General features: G+C 42.8%; 1 protein-coding gene across 5 annotated transcripts in view; it reads right to left on the bottom strand.

Moving 5' to 3' along the window:
* The window catches only part of LOC116842225 (discoidin domain-containing receptor 2), a 380,754-nt gene that overhangs the window by 335,928 nt on the left and 21,525 nt on the right, over positions 1-23,301 (bottom strand). The window contains exon 1 of one of the 5 annotated variants that reach the window (XM_032811125.1): positions 4,677-4,924. The exons of the other annotated variants lie outside the window; for them this stretch is intronic. The gene's annotated coding sequence lies outside the window, so the exon portion shown is untranslated. Of the gene's footprint in view, positions 1-4,676; positions 4,925-23,301 lie in introns of those variants that run through there. 5 annotated transcript variants of the gene reach the window in all.

The raw sequence follows: 23,301 nt of genomic DNA, 5'->3' as shown, positions 1-23,301 counted from the left end.
CTCTCTCTCTCTCTCTCTCTCTCTCTCTCTCTCTCTCTCTCTCTCTCTCTCTTTCCCGCAGTTTGAAAGTAGGAAGAAAAAATGTGCCCGGTAAATTAATGCGCGCTTAATAATCTGAAAATGCGACGCGCGCGCGTCCACTCAAATTAGTGTAAGGATATTAGCATATTTCCGTCGTAATAAGTTTTGTTCCCGCTTTTTGTTACCCCGGATAATGTAATGGCGCCTTTTGAGGCATCTCCTCGCGTTGCTGAGCCAGCGGTGCGTAATTACACATTCGTGCATCAAAAAAAAGGAACTGCCGCTGTAACTGCTCCGTTAATGTTCTCGCTGAGAAAAATTATTAAAACGAAGGACGAGAATATGCGAAAATTAAGGGTGGAAGCAAAGAGCGAAATAGCAATGCAAATGTCTGTACACAAACACACAAACATGCGCGCGCGTACACATTTATCCATATTTCAGTTTCGTCCACTGTGCTTGCCTCTTCTTTATTTGTACTCTGTTTTTTTATACCAGAAACACTTCGCCCGTTTTATTTTGCGCAGCAAAGTTCTCATTGAATGCGTTGCGCGCGGTATCGATGTCAGCTTTATGCACTTCCCTCCCCTAAAGTCCTTTTTCATTGTCGGAACTGTTGGATGCAATTTTTAACTCGTTAAAGCTCATTGTTCCGGAACAGCCCGGGATTCGATGCATCATGTTAAACGACGCAACGGCTCGCGCGAGCGGGATACGCGGATACTTTTCGATAATTGACGGCGGTACCGTGAAAACGATACGTTTTAACCTACATTGCTCGAATCACGCTGGGATTTTCTTCAAACAAGACCGTACCGTGTGTCAATTATTCCGGCGCCCCAGCTTTATTTTCGCTCTCACGGTGCATGTACATTCTCTTCCTCGCGCGTTATTCGTTTTTGACAAATTCACGAAACGCAACTCTTCAGATTTTTATCGCGATCAATTTCCGAGTCGCGACCGTGCATCCCCGGCTAGAAGCGTATTCCATGATCATTGTTAATCCTAATCAGTTATCTGGTTTATACAAGATGTTGTTAAATCTTGATAGTAAAGTCCTAACTATTAATAACCTTTATTATTAATAAAAGTTCTAATTATCATGTTGAGTTTCATGTCTTATCAGAATCCGACGACATCGCTTTGTACAAACCAGACAATTGATTGGGACCAACTCTACCATGACTATGGCATAAATTTCAAGCCGAGTTCTTGCGATACAAACCGCGAAATGTTAAGGGAGGCGAGGCGGGAACGCGGCGAATTTTCAACGGATCAAGAGGGAACAAGACTCAAGTCGTCTCCCGCGAAGGATCCGCGGATCTCGCGACGAGGACGGGGACAAGGACGACACGGGCGATTTATCTGGCGCAGCTCGTCGAAAAGGGAGCAAAATAGAAAACTGAGGGGCGCCGGGTCCGAGATAAGTTACTGTCAGCGCGCCGCTCCTCGCAGCGGAACGATTTATGCCGGCGATTTGTCCGCGGAATTCCATATTCCAACTATCGACAGCTCCCTCTTAGGATATCCCGTATCCTCATAGTCGGATGCTACTTCCGGGTTCTCCAACCCCGCGCGGGCTGGACCACGACTTCTCCTCCTCCTCGTCGCCGGGGCGCACCGGTGCGCGCCAGCTCCGCGGTTGACCTCACCTTCCGCCGAAAGTCTCGGCCGTAATACGCGAATTCGACGCGATTATTCATAGTCGTAGACAGATAATCGATATCACGTCAGGTAGACGGCTGGCGGTCGGTGCGGGGCCTCCCCGACCGACGACGTCGCGTCAGGATTCCTACGTCGGAACGTTACGAAAATCGATAATCGTCGAACAGGTGCGGCTAGACGGGAGCGCCGACGTTTGAATTATTCTCACTGGCGACGGCGGCGATGGATGATCGACGTTTGACGCGGTTCGAAGAGCGGCCATTGTTTCCGATATGCGCTCGCCGTTTGATTAAGGTTACAGCACGTGTCGCGGCGACGCGTCCGCCGCGGATCGAAGTCCGATCGTTTCGCAATCCGAAGGCTAATTAAAAAAAGGGAGAGAAAAAAAGAGAAAGAGAGGGTGGAGAGAAAAGGGGCCGGAGGGGAGCGACGCGCCTCGTGAAAATGCACGCGGACACGGAGGGAATTTTATGGCGGAAATTACCGTAGAATTTCGTGGCCTGACGAACATATCGACATTCTGCCTTAATTTATTATCATTCCGTTTCGTGCGTGCTCTATATAGGTGTATGTATATATATTTTAGAAACTGCAATCTGCTAATGGAAATTTGCTAGCAACGTGCACTTACTATTAACGCTCTATCAAATTTACTATTAAAATGTCGTTGCGTTCAGTAAAATTTATTATTGAAAAATTATTGAAAAATTCACTAAATTCCTCAGCAAAACATAAACACTCTATTGACTGTCTCTATTCCTGTGCTATTACGCACCGAGAGAAAACAAAGTATCTAAGAAAGAGAAATTATTTGTTCAGTGAGTACCAATAACATATTTACTTGTACTAACAACGAGCAAAAATATCTCTCGAATGAGAAGTTATATATTTTCTTAAATATTATTTAATATTAATATCGAGTAAATATTTTTTATTCTTTAGATATTTTTTCTCTGAGTTTCGGGGAGAATTTTTGAGCGAAAATTACTATAGAATTTTGTAGCCGAGGAATAATAGATCGATATTCTGCAATAATTCATTATCCCTTCATTTCATCTTCGTTCTATTTGTATTTTGGGGATATGCTATTAAAAAATATATTGCGCAAAATGTACTACGTCTCTTAGCGATATATATATACAATATTTTAGAAACTGCAGTCTGCTAATGGAAATTTGCTAGCATGCATTCACTATTAACATTCTACGAAATTTACTATTAAAACGTCATTGCGTTCAGTATCAAAATTTATTATTGAAAACATTACTAAATTTCCTCAGCAAAACATAAACACTCTATTGATTGACAGGTAACTGTACTCTCTACTAGAGAGAATCACAGTAAAATTGAAAAAAATTCATAATGAAAAAAAAATCATAATATTTTCGCCGTGCAAAAAAATTTATACGAAATAAAAAATATAATATTCTCTTCCTGCACTGAAAAAAAGTATTTATATATATAATCGCGAAGTGAACGATTTGTGGTCAAGAGAACAACTTTTTTTTGTAAATGTTTACTACAGTGTTAAATAAAATATAATATTCTCTTCCTACACTGAGATAAAAGTATAACTGCAATCTCATAGTAAATAATTTGTAGTCAAGAGAACAACTTGTAATAAATGTTACTACAGTGTTAGTGGTAACAACCATACTTATATGTATGATACCGCTGTTACTTTTTTGTTAAATCAACAAGAAACATAATTTTTTGTCGAAAATAACTATACATTAAAAAAAGGATTTGGTTGTTGAAACTAAAATTTGGTTAAAATAGGATTAACCAAATATTTGGTAATTGCAATAAAAAAATTCAATTGCCATTATTTTAATTTGCTTAGTGATTAAGTAAATATATTACTGAGAAAGTAAGGTAAAATAGCGGTAATTAAGTTTTTTGGTTATAATTACCAAACATTTTGTTAATCCCATTTTAACAAAATTTTGGTTTCGTTATTCTTTTTTCAGTGTAATCTTAATGACATTCACCACTTTTTCTCAGTGCAGGAGATACATATTATATAAAAATGGTGTAACATTCCGTGGGGGATCGCATTTCGAGGACGCATTTCGAGGACGCGTTTCAACGGCGCGTCGTCCGGTTCGGCCGCGAATGTAGAAACGCACGCGAAGAAACAAGGCGGAATTAACTGGAGGAACGAAGCGCGCGGAATTTTTTCGCCGCGTTCTGTACGAATGTACGGGCCGAGGGTACATGACGCGCCATCGTCGGCGGGACTGTAATTCATTCCGGCAGAAGGAGCAATTAAATATTGTCGGATGGTACGCTGCCATATTTCAGTTCGGCTTGACAAACGTTCTCCGGCGTAAGGAGCGGGCGGGCGAAGCGGAGTTTCTTGCATTTGTCAAGATTGCGAGCGTTCATTCGTCTTGTTGTTTGCCATGCCGGCTTGTCGTCACGTCGGCTGGAAACGCCGACGAGATTCTGTTTTATTATCGGGCTCGCAAAAACGCCCGTGTAACGAGCCGGCATGCGAATCGCGATGGGAGCCACTCAAAATGAAAATTAGACCATGTCCTACGGGATCGTAAATCAGCGGTAGCGCGCGCGACGATGCAGCGCTCGGCCAGGAATACAGTCACGCCCCGAGAGCAGAAATTTAGAATCCAGCTAACACCCGAGTCGAAATTTTGACACTATTTTCCACCTCAATATTCCATTCAACGTCTACTTTGATATCCTGAAACCTATATCTTTCGATTCTACTCAACCTACTAGTTTTGGAACCTACAAGTGGCATTTCGTCATTCAGAGACGCTAAGTAAAACTTGTTTCTACGTGTATTGAACACACACTGACTCTTCAGAAAACATAGAAAAGTTTAGGTAAAAAATAGAGATAAAATTTCAACTCGAGTTTATACAGGTATTGCTTTATCTGCACCAATTCAGGAGGAGTATTTCCCGATTCTCAGTACATTCGTCAAACTATTGGAAACAAGCTGCATAATGCATGATATTACACACCTGGAAATACGTCTCGGCGTCCTGCGTCCTCCGTGTTGGCTTCCCGATCCAGCATCCTGCTCCTGTTTGGTCCACAATACTCACTGGACACACACGGACACACTCGCGTAGATAGGATTCGGTCGGAGAAACCGCGTGTTAAGTGACGCGATGCCGATTGAATATTTCAATAGTCGACGAAATAGTTCAATCAACCGACGGGAATGACAAACACCACAACGATACACACGCGCTCCGCGTCGCTCGCCGGCTCGGGACGCAATGACGCGGACAAGTGCGCGACGCGCGAGAGCACCGAAACAATCGGCAAAAACGGCAACATCATCGCGCCGTCGGCGCCGACAGATGACAACAATCAACAAAGCGCGACCGAGAGATTACAATGTTTTCAAAATATTTCATAACGGACAAATAGTATCAGATATGTATTTTAAAAATGTATTGTATACTCTTGAAAAATATTCACCAATTTTGATTAAGGAAGAGTTTAGCCCCATTTTGCGGCATTCGAAATTTTAAGTTATTTTTTTTTTAATTGTAATGTTTTGTGTGTGTGTGTGTGTGTGTGTGTGTGTGTGTGTGTGTGTGCAGGATGGGTCATTTTAATTTATCCAGCCGAATATTTCGAAAACTAAGCCAGGCAGACAAAAATGTTTCAGACAAAAGATATATGGATCGATGGGGGACATGAGAAGGTACTATTGGCTTGACCTTGCGTGGCTCCGCCAAAATCAGGTAGAAGTCAACTTTGCTTTTTTAAATAGAAACATGCATTTTTTATTACGGAATTTTATTCTACGTAAAAAAGTAAACAACTTTTGTTTGAAAATATTTTTTATCCGACCTTTATTTTCGGTTAAATTTTATTAACTTTACCGAAAAATAGCAAGAGATAAAAATTGTCTATTTTCTTCTCATAGAGCTCTGAGATTTTTTTCAAAATTTTTTAATTAACTTTTTAGTATTTCAAGAAAATGCAAGGAAATGCAGTACTAAAATTAATTAAAAAATTCTGAAAAAACCAGAGCTTTATGAGAAGAAAATAGACAATTTTTATCTCTTGCTATTTTTCGGTAAAGTTAATAGAATTCGAGTAAAAAATTATTGAAATTAATAATTTTGTAGATATTTCCGTAAATATCTTAGAATAGAAATCAAGCACCCCAAACGTGAGAGGCAAGGGGACTCACGGAAATCAAGCATCCCAAACGTGAGAGGCAAGGGGACTCACGGAAATCAAGCATCCCGAAGGAATCAGATTACCGCCACGTCCACGTCGTTGATCCTGGATAGCTCCAAGAGCAGTTTACACAGTCAGGAATCGATTGTACCATTTTTCGTTCTTCTGACCTGAATATCTCGGAAACTATTGATTTTAAAAATCAATAGACAAAAAATCATCAAGATACGAGAGATGTTCATTTGGATTAGCTTAATCTAAAAATGCAATAAAAAATGGGGATTTCTATTTAAGAAATTGAAGATGACCGTCACGTGATCTTCAAACGACTACTCAATGTCAAAGCAATGCCACCGTTTTACGTCGCCCTCTAAATCATATGATTTTTATCTGAATAATTTTTTTGTCACCTGTTTCGTTTTAAAGATATTTCACTGTTAAGATTAAAATGACTCACCCTGCATATATATATATATATATATATAAATGCGTGTGCGAGTAGATTAAAGATATACAAAATGATGCGACACACCATTGGGGAAAAAAAGTAGATACGTATTTTGTTGAAATGGATGGTATCGTTAAGACACAAGAAACGTACAGGAGATGTTGCAGAAAATGGAAGAGAGAGAAATAAAAGTCTTTATCAATAAATTAATACGGATTATATAAATACTAATAATATTAATTAATTAATTTAAGCTGACTTTTACCAAGATCGCCAATTAATCCCATTGTGACCAGCAAATAGCTATTGGCCAATTCTAATTCAATTCTGCTAATTGAAGACTCTCAATAAAACGGCAGCAAGTAAATTTATAATAACAAACGTGAATAATAGCTTGTATAGTTTCGAGATTCAATCAAAGGTTCTGTCGATTCTGTCGAAGCTTCAATTTGTGAACGGAATTTTCAGACTCGAAAGAAAAACAAAATCGGGCTATTCTTTCAAGACGAGTTTTGTCTTTCGCGCTAACATCAGCGTCAACGTTGCGACGTTGGCGCGTTGCGCGTCACGTCGCGACAGAAATGACATAATCAATGTTTCGGAGACAGTCATGCTCAGCACGTCCGGTAATCCGTGACGTGCAACCGTCACCTAATCGATACGTTCTAAGACTCGATGCCCGCGTAAGTGACAATTAATTGTCTCCGTCAGCGACCATCGTTGCGGATTCTCGAGGCTGCCTGGGCGAAATTAATCGACGCGCCCACGAGGACATACTTAACGTCGCGAAATCACCGACGCGAGATTACGTCTTTGCGGTCGGAAGTGCAACGCAACGAGGAAGCGATTACATCGTTTGCGATTTCCAGCACAACAGGCGCATGTGTTGGACGAAAGAGCTCGCGGGTAAACGCATCGGGAGTGATGCGAATTGTTACATCGCGGGGCGCTAATAACAGTCATCGAACACCCGTGCTCGCGTTGTTCCCGCGGCGCGTTACGTTATCTGTGCGCGCGGGGACGTAATTAGCGGGCTGAACCGTTCAAACGGCGGTGAACGCGCAGTCGTCGCGCACGCATTACCGTGCCGCCAACGTGTCGGTGGCAGACGGGGCTTATCACATCTTTCGATGTGCACGCGATTGCGTATCGTTCTCGCGTTCCGTGTATGCACCGCGAAAACAGAAACTGCGACGCACCCTCGCGCACGCAACGCGCTGGCCACGCGAATGCATACCGAATGTAATACCGTAATACCAAAAATCGCGGAGGAGCCTGCTCGCGGCCAGTGAGGGGAGAAAGACTTGGATAGTTTGACGGCTGCTATCATGCCGTCGTGCGTGACTTTATTCCGTCAACGTGACTTTATTTTAACAGCTGTTACTTTATAATTGGCCGTAATTATGCAAGAATGATCTATATAAAAAGCACGATTTGAGAAAAAATCGTACATGATTTAGAAAGTATAGACAGCACTAAAGTTTTGCGCAAATAAGACACGCAAATTATTCAATTTCGAATGGATGAATAATCTAATATTGTCGATTTTCCACGAAGAAAATCATTAACTCGATATTTTTAAAGATATTTAACGAGGATTTTCTATTATTCTTCCAATATATATATTACATACGAAAGAATTCAACATCAAAATAATAAATACTTTGACAATTTCTTCGAGTGAAATTTCACTCGAAAAGTACACGAAGAGAATTTTACAGTAAATATTACTATAAAATTTTGTAAGCGGGGATGAATTCTCCACTAAATCATCAAATAAAGATTTCTATTTTACGTGCTATATAGATAGATAGATAGATGTCTCAAAATTTCTTGGAGAAATATTTTATTCGAAAAGTAAAATGACAGCCGAGTCACTCACAATTCGAGTGGTATGTCCCCCATTAAAGCAAATTCCACTCTCCGAATCGTCGAGTGAATATTTTCACTCGGAATTGAAGAGCGAATCTGATGTAATCCGTCGTCTCTCAGGAATAAATTCACTCTAACCGCTTGAAATATTCACTGCGAATTAAGAATCAAATCAGGCACTCTCAGTGTCGATTAAACATTCATTCTTGTAATTACCGAATGGCAGAACCCTGACTCGTCTCCAATAAGATTTCACTCAGACTTTACAGATTACAGCAACAATGCTCGCCCCTTTAATTCTATAATATTCGTGCACGTCTCTTTGACATATACGGCTAAACGGTCTCCCTTCCCTTCCCTCTGTTGTTTTAATAAATAATGTTTAAAAATTGAACGTATTTGTGTTATTATTATCTTGCCTGTATTTCGCACAACGTTAAATTGATGTATGGATGAGGGATAGAGGCGCAGTTTTGAACACGAGCGAGCAAGCAAGCAAGGGTTAAGTAGATCTGTGCGAGCTTTCTGGCAAATCAGAGGGCGAAAATTCCGGCGCGACAAGTGCGGCCGTGAAAAGGTGTTAAACGCTGCCGTCTTCTCACTCCCGTCTAATTGATCGCTCTCGCGCCGTCTACTTCCTCCATTTACACCCGTCGGAAACGTCAGCGGCGAAACACACGCCCGGGAGAGCTTCCATTACAACTGCACATGGCGGCTTCGACCTGACGCCTTTTTCACGTGACGTCTAACCGACGTTGGATTTATAATAAGACGGATTCCCGCTGCGCGACTGCGCTACACGTGTGCACGCGCACGAGAAAGAGAGAGAGAGAGAGAGAGAGAGAGAGAGAAAGAGAGAATGCATTGTCCGTCGACGTTTGCGCGACGCACACAGCCGTCAAGTAATGCAACTTCAGCCGAGCGACAATTATAATTAGACGCGATACGCCAGCGGGTTACAACGAGTCGCGCATTGTACTCAATGCGATTCAAAGGGCTGACGGGGGTGACGGGTACGCAGCCAGCTAGAACCGCAGCTACCGACACGCGCGTGCGATATAAAGTGCGACATTCCAGATGTATTCTCGATTGCACAATCAACGCCCTACTCACTCGCGCGCTCGCTCGCTGGCGAGCGCGCACGCCCGACGGAAATTATCTCTCATGGGGAGGCAGTAATTACAAGTTTCTGCTTTGATAGGACGCATTGTGCCCGCGCTCGTACACACTGCGCGTTGTCACTATAATTATTACTAAACAACGTGCGCTCCGCCGTTGCTACCATTGCACGCGCACGCACGCGCGTTGGGCACGACGGCCCCTATGGCAACAATGGCGCGTCAAAGCGATGTCAAAATATTAGCTGGCAGTTGCGTTTGAGCGCAATGATCGCCCATGCAGCGGAAACGGTCCTCGCGGAGCGCGGGCCAAATTGCGACGGCGGCTCTCTCGCGTCAGAGCGTCACAGCGGGGAAAATTAATCGGGAAAATACGCGGTTCCGCGTCACGAGCGCGGCCTCGCTCGCGCCGCGATAATGCGATGTTTCGATAAATCGGACGTGCGGTCGATGCGGGCCGATAAAGAGTGCGCGAGGGGGAGCGGGAGAGCGGGCCCGAACGAAGTCGAACTTGTAGGGCCGGGGGTGACAGGGGGTGGCTGGCAAAACCGAAATCGACGCGTGATCGCGATAGATAAACTATCGCTCGTTCGTTCTTGCTTGCTAGCTCGTTTGCGCGCGCGGCCGGCAAACGTCACGGGCAAAATAACTCGGCAAATTGGTTAATTGATTAATCCGTTCGGCAGGTTGACTGGTTAACCGCGCAACGCCAAACATATCGTGCCGCGGACGACTAATTGTGAGCTAAGCTACCGGTCAGAGAGCGGGAGAGAGGGAGGAAGGGGAGAGTGAGGCGGCAGCGGGCCGAAGTTTCGGCTTTAAATTTGCGCAGTGCGTACTCGCCGGGTATCGCGCGCGTGTGTGTGTGTGTGTGTACATACGATGCACCGGGCAGAGAATGACGGTGTTATTATCGTTAACCGACGTGCCGGCGCAGTTGTAATCTGTCAGTGCGTTGCAGCTGACGCGTGGATATGACGAATTCCTCGTGCGCGGGCGTCCGCGCGCTAGTTCCGACGATCTCTGGCCGAGTAGTGGAGCGAGGCGAAATTTCGGCGCGTCCCCGAAATCCGTGCCACGCCGGTGTGTAATTAAAAACGCGACGCGCGGCGTGGAGTTATCAGGGAGCTCGTTGCTAGGCTCATTGGTCAATGTACAGCGCGCGGCACTCGACTTTTGTCCCTCCCGTCGTTTCCCCGATTTCTGTGCGTTTGCAAATGGACCGTGCTAATTCAAGGAGGACCAACGTGGTCCTTTCGCGTTTGTGTCCACGGACAGGCTGTTACAAGCGTAACAGCCACCGCAAATGAAGTCGAGCCATGTTACACAGAGAGAATATTATAGTTTTTTTCTTTTTCGTATAAATGCTCTTAAATTTTACCATGTTTCTAGTTACTCAGAGACAAACTGTCAGTAAGTTAAGAGACCTTGCAAATTTGTTAACTGCACATTTCAGTTCCTAAAGTATAAACAGAACATGTGAAACAAAAGAATTTATTGTCAAATTTTATTAATTGGTTCATTTCTTCATAAATAAATTTCTACTGATTTTAGAAATAATGTTTCAAATAGACGGTGCAAATTTTCATGAAATCAAAATGCTGCAAGAATGAGCAAAAATTAGACTACTTTTCTGAATCAATTTATCCATTGAATCTTATTTTCCGCAAGAAATGTACCAAGCTCTTCACACCAAAACCTTGACATTAACATGAACGAGTAAATGTGGATACGATAACGATATGATACGATATGATACGCGTCAAGCTGTCAGAATGACAGATTAGCCGAATAATCAACAGTCATAATGCATACGCATATCCAAACGCGACGCGAACGATCAGAAAGACCAATGAGCTTTCACCTGTTGTAAATATTGAGGCTTTATTGAAGCTTGCCCGTCCATTATACGCGCTCTATAAGGGTATAGCTTCGTGTGTTAAGGTTATTATGCCGGCCTGTGTGTGTAGTCATATAGAGCGAGGCGTCGACTTGTTACATGTCGCTTTTCGAGGTTGCGCTTAATCGCGTTAATGACGATTACAAAAGATAACGCAATAAAATGGAGCTGACGAGGCCGAACGATTCGGAACGGTGCAAATCTATTAAAATGCACACACACACACACACACACACGTAACCCGATAATAACACTCGCATCGATAACGCGAAAGTTTAAACTCGTTTCGATGCGTACCTCGCCGGGGAATACGTACGACGTCGAGCTCGCAAAACGTCGCTATCACGCGTGTGTGTCATAACCGTGAGCAAGCGTCGAATTGGCGGTGTTATAATTACTGTTAAACAACCCGCTTCACGCGCTTGTAAACGGTGCACGGACGTCGCAGCTGTCGCAGCGAACCGGCGAGTCCCGCACCTGCGGGCAAAGCTTGCGCCTGCCCGCCCGCTCACTTGCCCGCGTCAAAGCCCCGGTGAAGTATTACCCTGTGCATTCGAGTGCAATGATTACCGATGCAACGAAGTGAGAGAGCTCCTCTTCCCCTCTCTCTCACCCCCTCCCGCCGCTTTGGAAAATTTTGACGGAGTGCCGCCGACGCCGCCGCGGATGCCCGGGTAAAAGCGCCGGAAAAATGGATAGTGATGGAGAGAGACCGTTACGGGGCGCGTATAAATTCAGTTTGCCCGCGCGCGAACTGAATTTCATCATATTAAAGTTTCGCACGATGACGGCGGTGGCGACGACCGGGACGGCTGTCACACGTGGATATTTTTCGCGCGAGACAGAGAAAGTGGCAGACAGACAGACAAGTAGAGAAAGAGAGAGAGAGAAGAAAAAATAATAGTAGCTCATAGCCGTCGTCCCGAATCCGCGATTTATCCCGAACAATTCTAATTTACCTCGTTTTCTCGCATACGCTACACGTGCACGGCTTTAAAAACGTGTATTATTGACAGCTGGACGTTATCGAGCGACGCGGCGTTTTTAGAACTTATACGCGTCCGTAAAGTATCGCAGTCTGACGGAATTCGCGCAGAATTGGATCCTGCTGGTTTGCACTCTCGCGTCAATTACACTTATTAAGCTATTTCCGGATGGGAAAAAAAGCAAGGCGAAGATCGCTTGGCAAACTGGCCAATAAAATGAGGAAGAATCGCGGTGAATTCATTCCGGGATTATTTGTTTTTTCGCTCAGGAAAAGCGAAAAAAAAACAAACAATTATCAGATAGGTATACGTAAATTTGGCAGCAACTTTAACTAACTTGATTTGCAAAACTTGCGTCTCTCACGAGTGCTTCATGCGACACTCATATTTATTAACCAATTGACAGAAAATGGAAATGTGAAAGAAATATCAAAAAGATAACCAAAAAGATTTTTAACAGAAATAAACCGCCTTCAACAACCTCAAAAGCCCTAGAAAGTATAAAGTGATTTTTAAGCAATTTTCATGTATCTACAATCCTATTATAATATTCTGACGATATCATAAATGGACGCGAAAACTTGAGTCAGTAATCGTATTTTCTTATTCTTTATCTCTCTGCAATTTTATAGTTAGTTATCTATCTAAGTAATATTATAAGATAATATACTGCATAAGATAATAAGCAGAAATTCAAACTAGTTTCTAGTCAGGAATTCTGGTTACTAGTTAGTTTCTGGCCACTAAACACTGGCCATGAAACACTAACTAGTATTTTCTTGGCCAGTTTCTGAACAGTTATTGTCTAATAAATCCTAGTCATCAAAAACTGGCTAGTTTCCCTAAGAACCTTCCTACTTAGACAGTTATGAGGGAACATATAAACAGGACAAATTGAGAACCTCCTCTTTTTAAGGTCGGTTAAAAATTCGTTTAAAATAATACGCCGTGCGCAAATATGAGAATCAAAGTGTAACCTCCAATAAACTTGTTACTGCATAAATATGACAAAAAAAGTACATTATTGTACGATATAAATATAACAATTAATTCAGTATAACGTATTTGCTGCATAATATAATTAAAGAAATTAGATTTCCCATTATCGATCGTTTCACGTCGTTTCGTATTATCGACAGTCCATCTGGGCTGTTAAAATCAGGCGTCGTTTAGCATCGTTTAGTGGCACATATCGCAAGTCAGGCTATATCGAGTCAAAAGGTAGATGAATGGCGACGCGGAAAACGTTCCGAGTGTTCGGCGATTATCGCTGAGAAATGCTGATTAGCCTATTGAAACGGGTTAACGCCGGGTGTTGCCCAGCCAACTCGGAATATCCATTATCTCCTTCAGAAGTTTCTTCCCCGGACAAGAATTGTCGCATTTTTAGAGAGGGAGAGAGAGAGAGAGAGAGAATAGAGAGAGCTTGCACTTGGGTATTGATCGCTGAGTTTACCGTAAAAAGTGTATAACGGCGCGCGGTCGCTGTTAAATCCCCGCAGCGTAATCCGCAGGAGTTACGATATCACGAACACTCGATTAACGTGATCGCATCCCGCATTCGTGTCCCGCGCCTATTAATTCTTTGTAATCGACCTCGGACAGATGCCAAAACGTGACGCGCGTCGCGCGCGACGATATAATAAAACGGCCGCAACAAACGCAGCAACGTTCCACGCCGCGATGATCGGCGACGTGTTCGCGTCCTGCTCTCAATTCGCTCTCTCTCCCTCGGCAATTTCGCGGAATCGATAATTGGAACGTGTCAGCGCGAGCTCCGGGTCTCGAAACGGATCGATATCGCTTCTCCGGGGCCGGTTAGGCTGCCGCGAGTCTCCGAAGTCGCTCGGGTCGAAGTTAAACTCGCAAGTGGAGGCGAAAGCTCCGGCCTACACGTCACCGGCGAACAATTTCATCTGCTCCGACGTGGGGCGGCAATCCCGGCTGGCGCGAGGAACGATTAGCGTGGCAGAAGGTGGCAGAGCCGCGGAGGGTGTCGCGGAACGACGGGGGATCGGTCGGCGCGCTAAGTAGCGTTTAATTGAACGCCCGATTCGACTTCGTTAGCGCGCAGCGCCGGCAATTATAGCGCCACGGAGCGACCCCGAGCTAACTATCACTAAGAGTTTAATTATAATTACCGAGAGGGATAACGCGTAATATCGACGGGCTTATCGGTCTACGAGCAAACATTCGCGGCTGACGTTGGCCAGCATGTCTCGAAGGTGTTTTCAAGATGTGAAGAGACCGCGCGAGAGAAGGAATGAGAAAAGGAGACAGGTGGATGCGCGGCCACTTTTGAGGGATAACCGGATGAAACAAGTCGCGAAGAGAGAGAGAGAGAGAGAGAGAGAGAGAGAGGGAGAGCGAGACGTTCTCAAGAGAGAATTCACACGTTGTCGGTCGCGCCGGTACCTTTGAAGAAGGTAATCGTGGAAAAGAAGAGGAAGAAGGTGGACGTGTAAGACGCGCGCGCGCAAGAGTCGCCCGGACGAGATTATCTCGACTGATTGCCAGCGACAAGCCGTATTTAATTTACATTTTTGCGACGCGGACGTTATTAAAGAGTCCCGCCTGTCGTAGCGCCGATGAAGTCGTCTGATATATCCGCGAGTGAGACGTCCGCCACGCTGCTTCGCAGATCGCGACTAATTAACTGGTCGAGTGTGTGAACGCTCGTCGTTATGCAAATTGGATTAGACGGCAAAAATGGAGTGGCTACGTCCTCGTTTCTCCGCGCCAAAGAGATGTATCGACCGGACGAAATCCAATTAACAGCAAAAAGACGCTAAAAGTCGCCGAATAAACTTTCACGATTATCACGACGTGAGACTATCGATGATGACAAAACCAAGGTCCGTATTAATAGTCGTTATTTCAAACTTGTTTCGAGTGAGATTTTCAGATTTGAATTTAGAGTTAGGTGTTTCTGATTCTTCTGAACCACGCGATTCGAGATATAAAGCTCACATAAATCATAATTTTATTGATAAACTTGAGTTTCCAACTCTGAGCAAAAATCTGAATATCTCACATGAAATAGTTGCAGGTGACTATTAACACAAGTCTATAAGGCCTATATTAATAGCCGTTACTTGAATCTTGTCTTACGTGAGATATTTAGATCTAAATTTGAAGTCAGGTGAGAATTTTTTATTTGAATTATATAATACACGTGATGTTACACTCGCAATTCCGTGATTCAGCTAAAAGTTCACGTCTAACTTTAAATTAAAATCTGAGCGTCTCATCTGAGGCGAGATTCAAATAACGACTATTAATATGAACCTAATAGCTGTACTAATAATAGTCACTTTAAATTTGCCTCAGGTGAGATATTTAAATTTGGAGTTAGATGTAAGTTTTCCAGATAAATTACGAATTACAAATGTCGTATATATTATTTTATTCAAAGAGTGAAAGACTCATATTCTATTCTAAATTCAGATTTGAATATCTCATCTCGACAAGTTTCAAATAACGAGTATTAATACAGTCCTAAAAATTTAATGACATTCATGAGGCAAATATATTGTGTTGAATTAATCATTCAATTTACATCATATGATAATGTAAATTTTGTGTTATATTATCGCGGCAACAAATTTACTAATAGTTATGCTGAGATTTCCATATATTGCATTTTACATGACGTGTCGTTTTGAGCAGAGAGCGACTAAAAGCTCTCATAAGCTTTTAATCTCGTATTATGATATTCAAAATCTTAAATTATTTTTCGTTAAAATTGTAACTATTCGATTAATTCCGTTATAATTAGTAGAATTAGCCAATAACTATTTGCTGGTCATAACGAAATTGATCGATTAAGTTAATTGAAGCTTGGTAAATAAGCTATATTTTTATTAAAAAAATAAATTAAGATTTCGAATACCACAAAATGGGGCTAAAACTTGGTCTTTCCATTATCGAGTTGCAATAATCAATTACCAATCGACTAAAATTGCTGTCAATTCATATATGTATAATGGGTAAATCGCAAGACGGTTTAAACACAATAAATTTCAGAGTGTAGTCGATGGTCCAATAAGAGAACTCATTTTTGACTAATCCTGTTCCCTTATTGAACCATTGAACTACACTCTCAAGTTCAATATGCTAAACCGTTTTGCGATCTACTAAACACCTGGCTGGGTCGCTTCTCCGTTGGGCGAAACAATTCGCGATTAAGAATCGCGTCACACGCCACTCCAAAACCGTTAATTCAAAAACACTAAAGACGAAAGCGCGAGGAAGAGCGAGAGAGACAGGAGAACGAAACAACGATTCCGGCACCTCTTGTCTTTAATCTACGAAATTCACTGAGAATTCGCGGATGGCTGCGTGCAGCGGCGGATTGCTTTGCAACTGTTGTAAAATTCCTGAATCTAACCGGTATGTACTCTTCTAGATTTAGCCACGATTAAGAGCATATACCAATCAGGTTCACGAATTTTACAAGAGCCGCAAAGCAGCTTTCCCAGCTGAACGCAGCCAATGGTAGGAGGAAAATGAACAGCATTTTCCCGTTTCCGCGTCACTGCTTTCTCTCTCTCTCTCTCTCTCTTTCTCTCCAACAGCGAGCGAATTTCAGACACCTCCGATGGAAGGCTTTTAGAAAATCACGGCCCGGAGAACGTATGAGAGAAACGCGTTGTGCAGTCGCGGTAGATGAAAGGAACAAAGAGGGACGAGCCTGGCGACCGAGTCACGAGGAATAATAAAGAGCGCGGAACGAAATGTATGAGAGAGAATTCAAGTCGAGCGCGCCCCGGCTGGAGGCGAACGGCGGAGACGGCGCATGGGGTGCAGCGGGTTCGGCTGTTTAAATCACGATTTTTCCGGCCGCGCTGTCACTCGCAGGCACCGCCGATATACCGATCGATGTTCAACAAGGCCACTTGCGCGAAAATCGGCCGTGCTCGGCGTGACAATCAGGGCGTTATCGGACGCGATTAGTCTCTCGTCGCCGTCTTCTTCTCTTTCTCCTCCTCCTCCTGCCCGCCGTACCCGTCCTCGCGGATTATTCTTACCTCGCGGGACGTCGCTTCCCGCTCTCTCGCTCCTCACTCTATATATGTATTCGTCGAGGGACAAGGGAGAGAGGCAGAGTTACCGCGCGCATCGTCCTTTTTCTTTCTTTCCGCAAGGAGAATCACAGGATTACGAAGCCGTCAAGGACGGAATAAGCCGCCTACGTATCTGTATTACGAGAGGGAAAAATACGGAGGAAAAAAGCGACAGATTACGAGAAAGGTTGAGCCACTTCGCTTAAGCTGGTATTAAGCGCATAAATAACGCAATAAAGGGGGACGCGCGGGAGGAAAATAAACAGGGAGGAAAGGGTGAAAGAGACGTGGAAGAAGAGGACGCGCGCGCGTGTCGCTCGAGCCTTTATAGTTAACGTACCGGAACTGCGCAACGCGCGCCACCACATGGTAATGGATTAACTTTAAAAAGAGATTCCAGCGCGTTGTGTGTTTAAGTTGCTCGCAAGAGAGAGAGAGAGAGAGAGAGAGAGAGAGAGAGAGAGAGAGAGGGGGGGGGAGGGAGAGAGAGGCAGAGAAAAAGAGAAAGGAACGCGATTTTTATTTCAGGAGCCAGCAAGACGTACTCGGCAATTAGTGGATTAAAGCGGTTCCTCCCTATTTACCGGACAATCCCGCGCGCGGATATAATGTATATTATTCCCGTATTTATCAGAAGATCCCGCCGTACAACGATTCAATCGGCGGTAAGTAGATGCGAGAGAAATAGAAAGAGTGAGAGAAAGAGGGGGAGAGGAAGAGGAAATGCGAGGGAGACAATTGGCCGAATCTCGATTAATCCTCCGCGAGACTCGGGATGCGCGAGTCGGGTTAAAAACGAGAGACCAAGTAAAACCGAAAATCCATCTCTTAAAACTTTCGACTCACACCTCCGCTTGTACGGATTCTCCCCTCGAGCTCTCGGGAACGAGGACGAGGAGCGCGACACGTCCCGCACTGTTTTTTGTCCTCGCCGCAAGAGTGAGCAAGAGAGAAAGAAAGAAAGGAGACCGTTAGCGTTAATTCAACAGTCGTACATCCTCGGCGAAGCAACTGTGATGCGGGCGCGATTTACGAGATTACGATCGGAACGAGGAAGCATGTGTGCTGATGCGGAGATCGACAAACGAAGTACAAAGGATAATGTTTTTTCTTCGCGCCGTGATGTGTCGTGGTGATGTGTCACAACAGTCACGATACCGGAGCTTCTTCGGCGTACACAAAGAGAAAGCTTCGTTGAGCCGAGGACACACAAAAAAACTTAAGCAGTAAGACATAAACAAATTGACTAATCACAGTCGACGATTCTTCTTACGATCCAATAATCAGCGACTGTGATTGGTCAATTTGCTCACCATTTACGTTTTACTGCTCAAGTTTTTTTGTACGCCATGGTCCTTAGCGATTGAAGTATTAGCAGAGCCTGAGCCAGGCAGGTAGAAGTAACTAGGCAAGCAGGCAGGCAGCCAGGTAGGTAGGTTTGCGTTCGCGTACTGTATTATTCACTCGCGTCCCAATCCGGCCGTTGCCCCGAGCCATCGCCGAGCCGGGAACATCGTATCCGGCCGTTTAGCTCGGGTAACCGCGAATCGATATCTGCTTTAATAGCCGACCTGCTCCTCAGTGGCAGAAAAATTCTACGATTCCGCGGATCCTGTTACAAGCGCGCTCAGACGACACCGACAGGGCGAAGGGAGGACAGAAAGAGAAAGAGAGGGCGAGGAGCGCGAAATCCACGTGCCGTATCGCGCGTTCTCCGAGAGTACGCGAGAGCATACGGCGGATTAAGAAATAAATTACCGTCCGAATACGGAAGCAACTTCACCGTATGACTCCCCTGAGAGATTAATCGTCCCGCGAAAGCGCGCTTAAGCGCTCATAGAGCGCGCGTCGTGGCAATTAAGCGCGGGTTAATTTCGTTAAGCGACAGCCGAGTGGCCGCGCGCGAACGGATGAGCTTTTTCACCATCACCGCGGCTCGATGAAGCGTATACGATGAGCGGAACGTAAGCTCCCAGGTAGACCTCCATGAGATCTCACATCACGAGATGTGAGAAAATGTATGACAATGGGAACCCGACAATTTGTTTAATAACATTTTTATGAGGTAAATACTTGGTTACCAAATTAATGATCAGTTCACATTACACAGTGACGTAATTTTCTCGTTGCTACAAATTTTTTACTAACGAAAAATAAACGGAAATATAAAATTCACTCAAAGTTACACTTGGATCTTCGTGTTAAATTTTATTACGACATATTGCTTAGAGCAAACGTTTTTTTTTCTCATTTTTCTATATTTTTATTTTATCAATTGTTTGATGAATATCCCTCAAACGATAAAGTGGGTCGGTATACATTTTTTAACGCAATTCACTGAAACTTTGTGATATTTTTGCACCAAAATCAGATACTACATTTTAAAAATATTCTTGTACAGTAAAAGAATTGACCTCTTTAAACTTCCGTCTGTTTCCTGATATAAATCTCAATATGTAGAAGAAAAGACATAAACTCAAAAAATATTGAGGTTACACATGATCCTACCTCTTGTTGGTTATGACCCATAATTTCATTTTATCGATTGAGGGATATTAATGTCACACACATGAATCACTTATAAGAAATGCAACTTTCACAAATTGTCTGGTAAAGTCGCTGTTAAATTTACGCACACTTGTTTATCTGAATTTCTCTGGGAGTGTAAAGCGCGAGAGAGCATCGCGTAATTAGAAGGACGACGATCGTTCACGGCGGATGTCGGCGGCCGATTTCGCGTCGGGAAAGAGTTCACGGGGATTACATTCCGGTTCTTTCCTTCACCGATCCGCGATACACGTGGAATTTTCTCATCAGCGTAAATTTACTTCGTCGGACCGTGCGCGCGCGACCTCCGACCTCTCCACACCCCGCTTCGTCCCGGCTCGCTTAACCATAATTCTCGCGCGTGCGAGGAGCCACGTGTAAGCCCTACCGTCCGGGCAGCTTTGTTAAGAAAAATAGCATATCGCGCAGCATGAATTTATGGTGAGGGAGAAACGATTTTACGAGTATCGCGGAAGAATGCGCGTGCTTGCGCGCGAGGAAAAGGCGTTGCGTCGTATTACGGCAGGTGAGACACATGTAACCGGTGTTATGTTATGACAAGGTAAAAGCATCAATGCCCAGACATGTACCCTGATCCTGGACATTCTTATTATTTTGGCTTTAAAATAGAAATATTTAAACTTTCCATATGAAATATATACAAGGTCCAACTTAATGCTATACTGAAAAATGCATTTAGTTGGGTTAACCAAAATTTGGTTAAAATAGGGTCGAACAAATGTTTCGATTGTGAGGGTCAAAATTTCGTTCTTTCTACCAAAGATTTGATTCTCTGAAACTAAGCCTGTTTTATTTTTATTTCAAAAAATTAAATCTTTGGTTCAAAGTACCAAATATTGGTTCTCACAACCAAAACATTTGTTCCACCTTATTTTAACTAAATTTTGGTTAACTCAACTAAATGAGTTTCAGTGTAGGATAACATCAGAAATGCTTAAAATGTCCGTAGCAATTTTGAACAAAACTATAATTATATGAAGGTTGGTGGACGGTACTTTGAACATTTAATAAAATAAATCTTTCTCTAAATTATAAATTTTCAATTTTTCAAATAAAAAATTTCCAAATGCGATTTTTCAAAAAATATTCACTCAAATTTAAAAAATAAACACCTTTGTGAAGAGAATTAAAATACCTTTGAAATGATATATTATTTCATCCATATTGCTATATAAGATTTTTTAGGGGGTAGCTACCCCAATTAAAGGGATAAAATGATATAGTTAAATTTATCACAATTATACAGCCCTCTTAAAAACAATATTGACGTGCATCGGCATTTTTGACAAAAATCAACTGGTTACAGAATAATCGCGGTGGGAAGTTTTCGTTAGCAAACCCTGTATAGAAATATTAAATATATATATACACACACACATACACACACACACATTTTACATTAAAAGTTTAAATATTCGTATATTTAAAAACCAAAAGAAAAAGAATGACCAGAATTAGGCACGTGTCCGGAAATTGGTACTTTTATCTTAACTTTTACTCCCAATTTTTCAACGACGCCGCTTAATCTTGCGGCTCTCGCCGCGCTGCGGAAATGCGAACGTCAATTGACACGATCCCCGTCAACGATACGCGCCTACTGTACCGTGTCGTGGGCGTACAATGGGCAGATACAAGTGGCGCGATCGACGCGATTATAATTCCGCGGCCGACTGTGCCAACGAGCTGCTCGTCAACAAAAGGCTGACGAGTGACAAATTAAACGTCACCGTGCGCGGCCTGAAAGCCCGCCGTAGTCAATTATCGGGCATAAAGGATAGTGGGAGAGCGAAGATGAGCGGTGCACGAATGTTCCATCGGGACGTACTCCTGCCGAATAGAGCTACTTTTCGATTCGTCATTGAGAAACTCTTAAAAAGTTCAACGCCGTACAAAGGCGAGATCCATTTGTCGCGAAATCACGGTTCAATCTACTCGACGGTCGTCTGTTTAATTTAACACATCGCAAACCAGATATAGTTGCAATATTTCGAAATATATCTTTAGTGAATATATTGATCATATATTCTACATATGATGAATATATTGATGTTTTGTGGTAAGGATACTTATTAAATATTATCTTATGAAGGAGTAGCAAATATAATATAGAATTAGAAATTCACGTTCACGGAGAAAATTTCATAGTAAAAATATTAGGATTTTGTAACCAAGGAATATATTGACATTCTATAATAATCGATAGTAATCGATAGTAATTTCACTCCATACGTGCTATTAAAAAATATGTTATATTTCTGGTGAGATTTTCTATATTTCTTAAAATAGAACTTATTAAATATATTTCCACAATATTAGAAACATAGAAAAATTAAAAAAAAAAATGCATTAAAAAAGGACTGTGATATTCTCTCCGTGTATAAAAAATGAATTAATATTTCTGATTCTCAAATCTTCGAGTCGAAATTTTAATTCTTCTTTCGATTTCAATATTTTATTTAACGCTTACTTTGATCTTATAAAGACTATTTTTACGTGCATAGTTAATTGTAAATCGATTTACATACCTTTTGTCAAATAAAGTTGCAACATTTCAAATTGTCACAACTAAAAATCATTGCTAATGTGTATGCATAGTAATCGGTTGTGAGTCATAGTGACAGTGCAGAGTGTGACATTTGTGAAATTTAAAAGAAAGTATTTTTTTAACCAAAAAAAACATTATTTTCAAGAGTAATTTTTGTATATTTGTAACTGATTATTGCGTACACATATAAGTAGTAGCTTTCAATTCTGACAACTTGAAGCGTCGCAACTCCACTCAATAAAAAGTATGCAAACTGCTTAGCAACCAAGTATACACGCAGAAAAAGGATTAGCTGCAAGAGTAAGAGAATTGAAATATAGCAGCTCAAATGTTTCGCTAAAATAGAGGTAGTCAATATCGTTGCTACCGTAGGCTAAATTTTTAGCCATTTGAACTTCGATGCTGCAGCAAAAAATATTCACTGCTAGATAGAAAGTCGTTAGATAAAGTACTAAAAACAACACAATCGTCATTATCCTTTAAATTCGTTTTTCCTTTAAATTCGACTTTACACTCGTCAAAAATACAAAAACTAACACATCTCATTACAAATTGAAACCAAAGTTTCCCATTAGTTTTTAACATAGAATGTTTTTTGTACTTACATAATTACGCTGTGTGATCCTCGTTGCACAGAAGGATGATTTCACGTTTATCGGAAGCGCGATGATCTCTCCTTTCCAATGGTCTTTGTTTCAAGTCACTATGACGTCCACAAGTGGAATTATTGACGATTATGTCGATCCGCGTTTTAGATCACTCGGCGCGAGCGCTGAATACGTGACGACGCGACACGTGAATGGAATGCGGAGCGCGACTACTTTCTCCCCGCGCGGTCACCTCTGCGGCACGCGCTGGCACGCACTGGTACGGCGTGTTTTCTCCTACCCCCCTCCCCCCACTCCGCGGCTCGACAAGCGCAGTCGCTCCCCCCCCCCCCCC

The sequence above is a fragment of the Odontomachus brunneus genome, unplaced genomic scaffold, assembly GCF_010583005.1.
Source record: "Odontomachus brunneus isolate Ranch 3 - 2012 unplaced genomic scaffold, Obru_v1 Obru_scaffold_023, whole genome shotgun sequence".
Taxonomy (NCBI): Eukaryota; Metazoa; Arthropoda; class Insecta; order Hymenoptera; family Formicidae; genus Odontomachus; species Odontomachus brunneus.
Note: the sequence above shows the minus strand (reverse complement) of the source record. Positions and strands in the feature narration are given on the sequence as shown.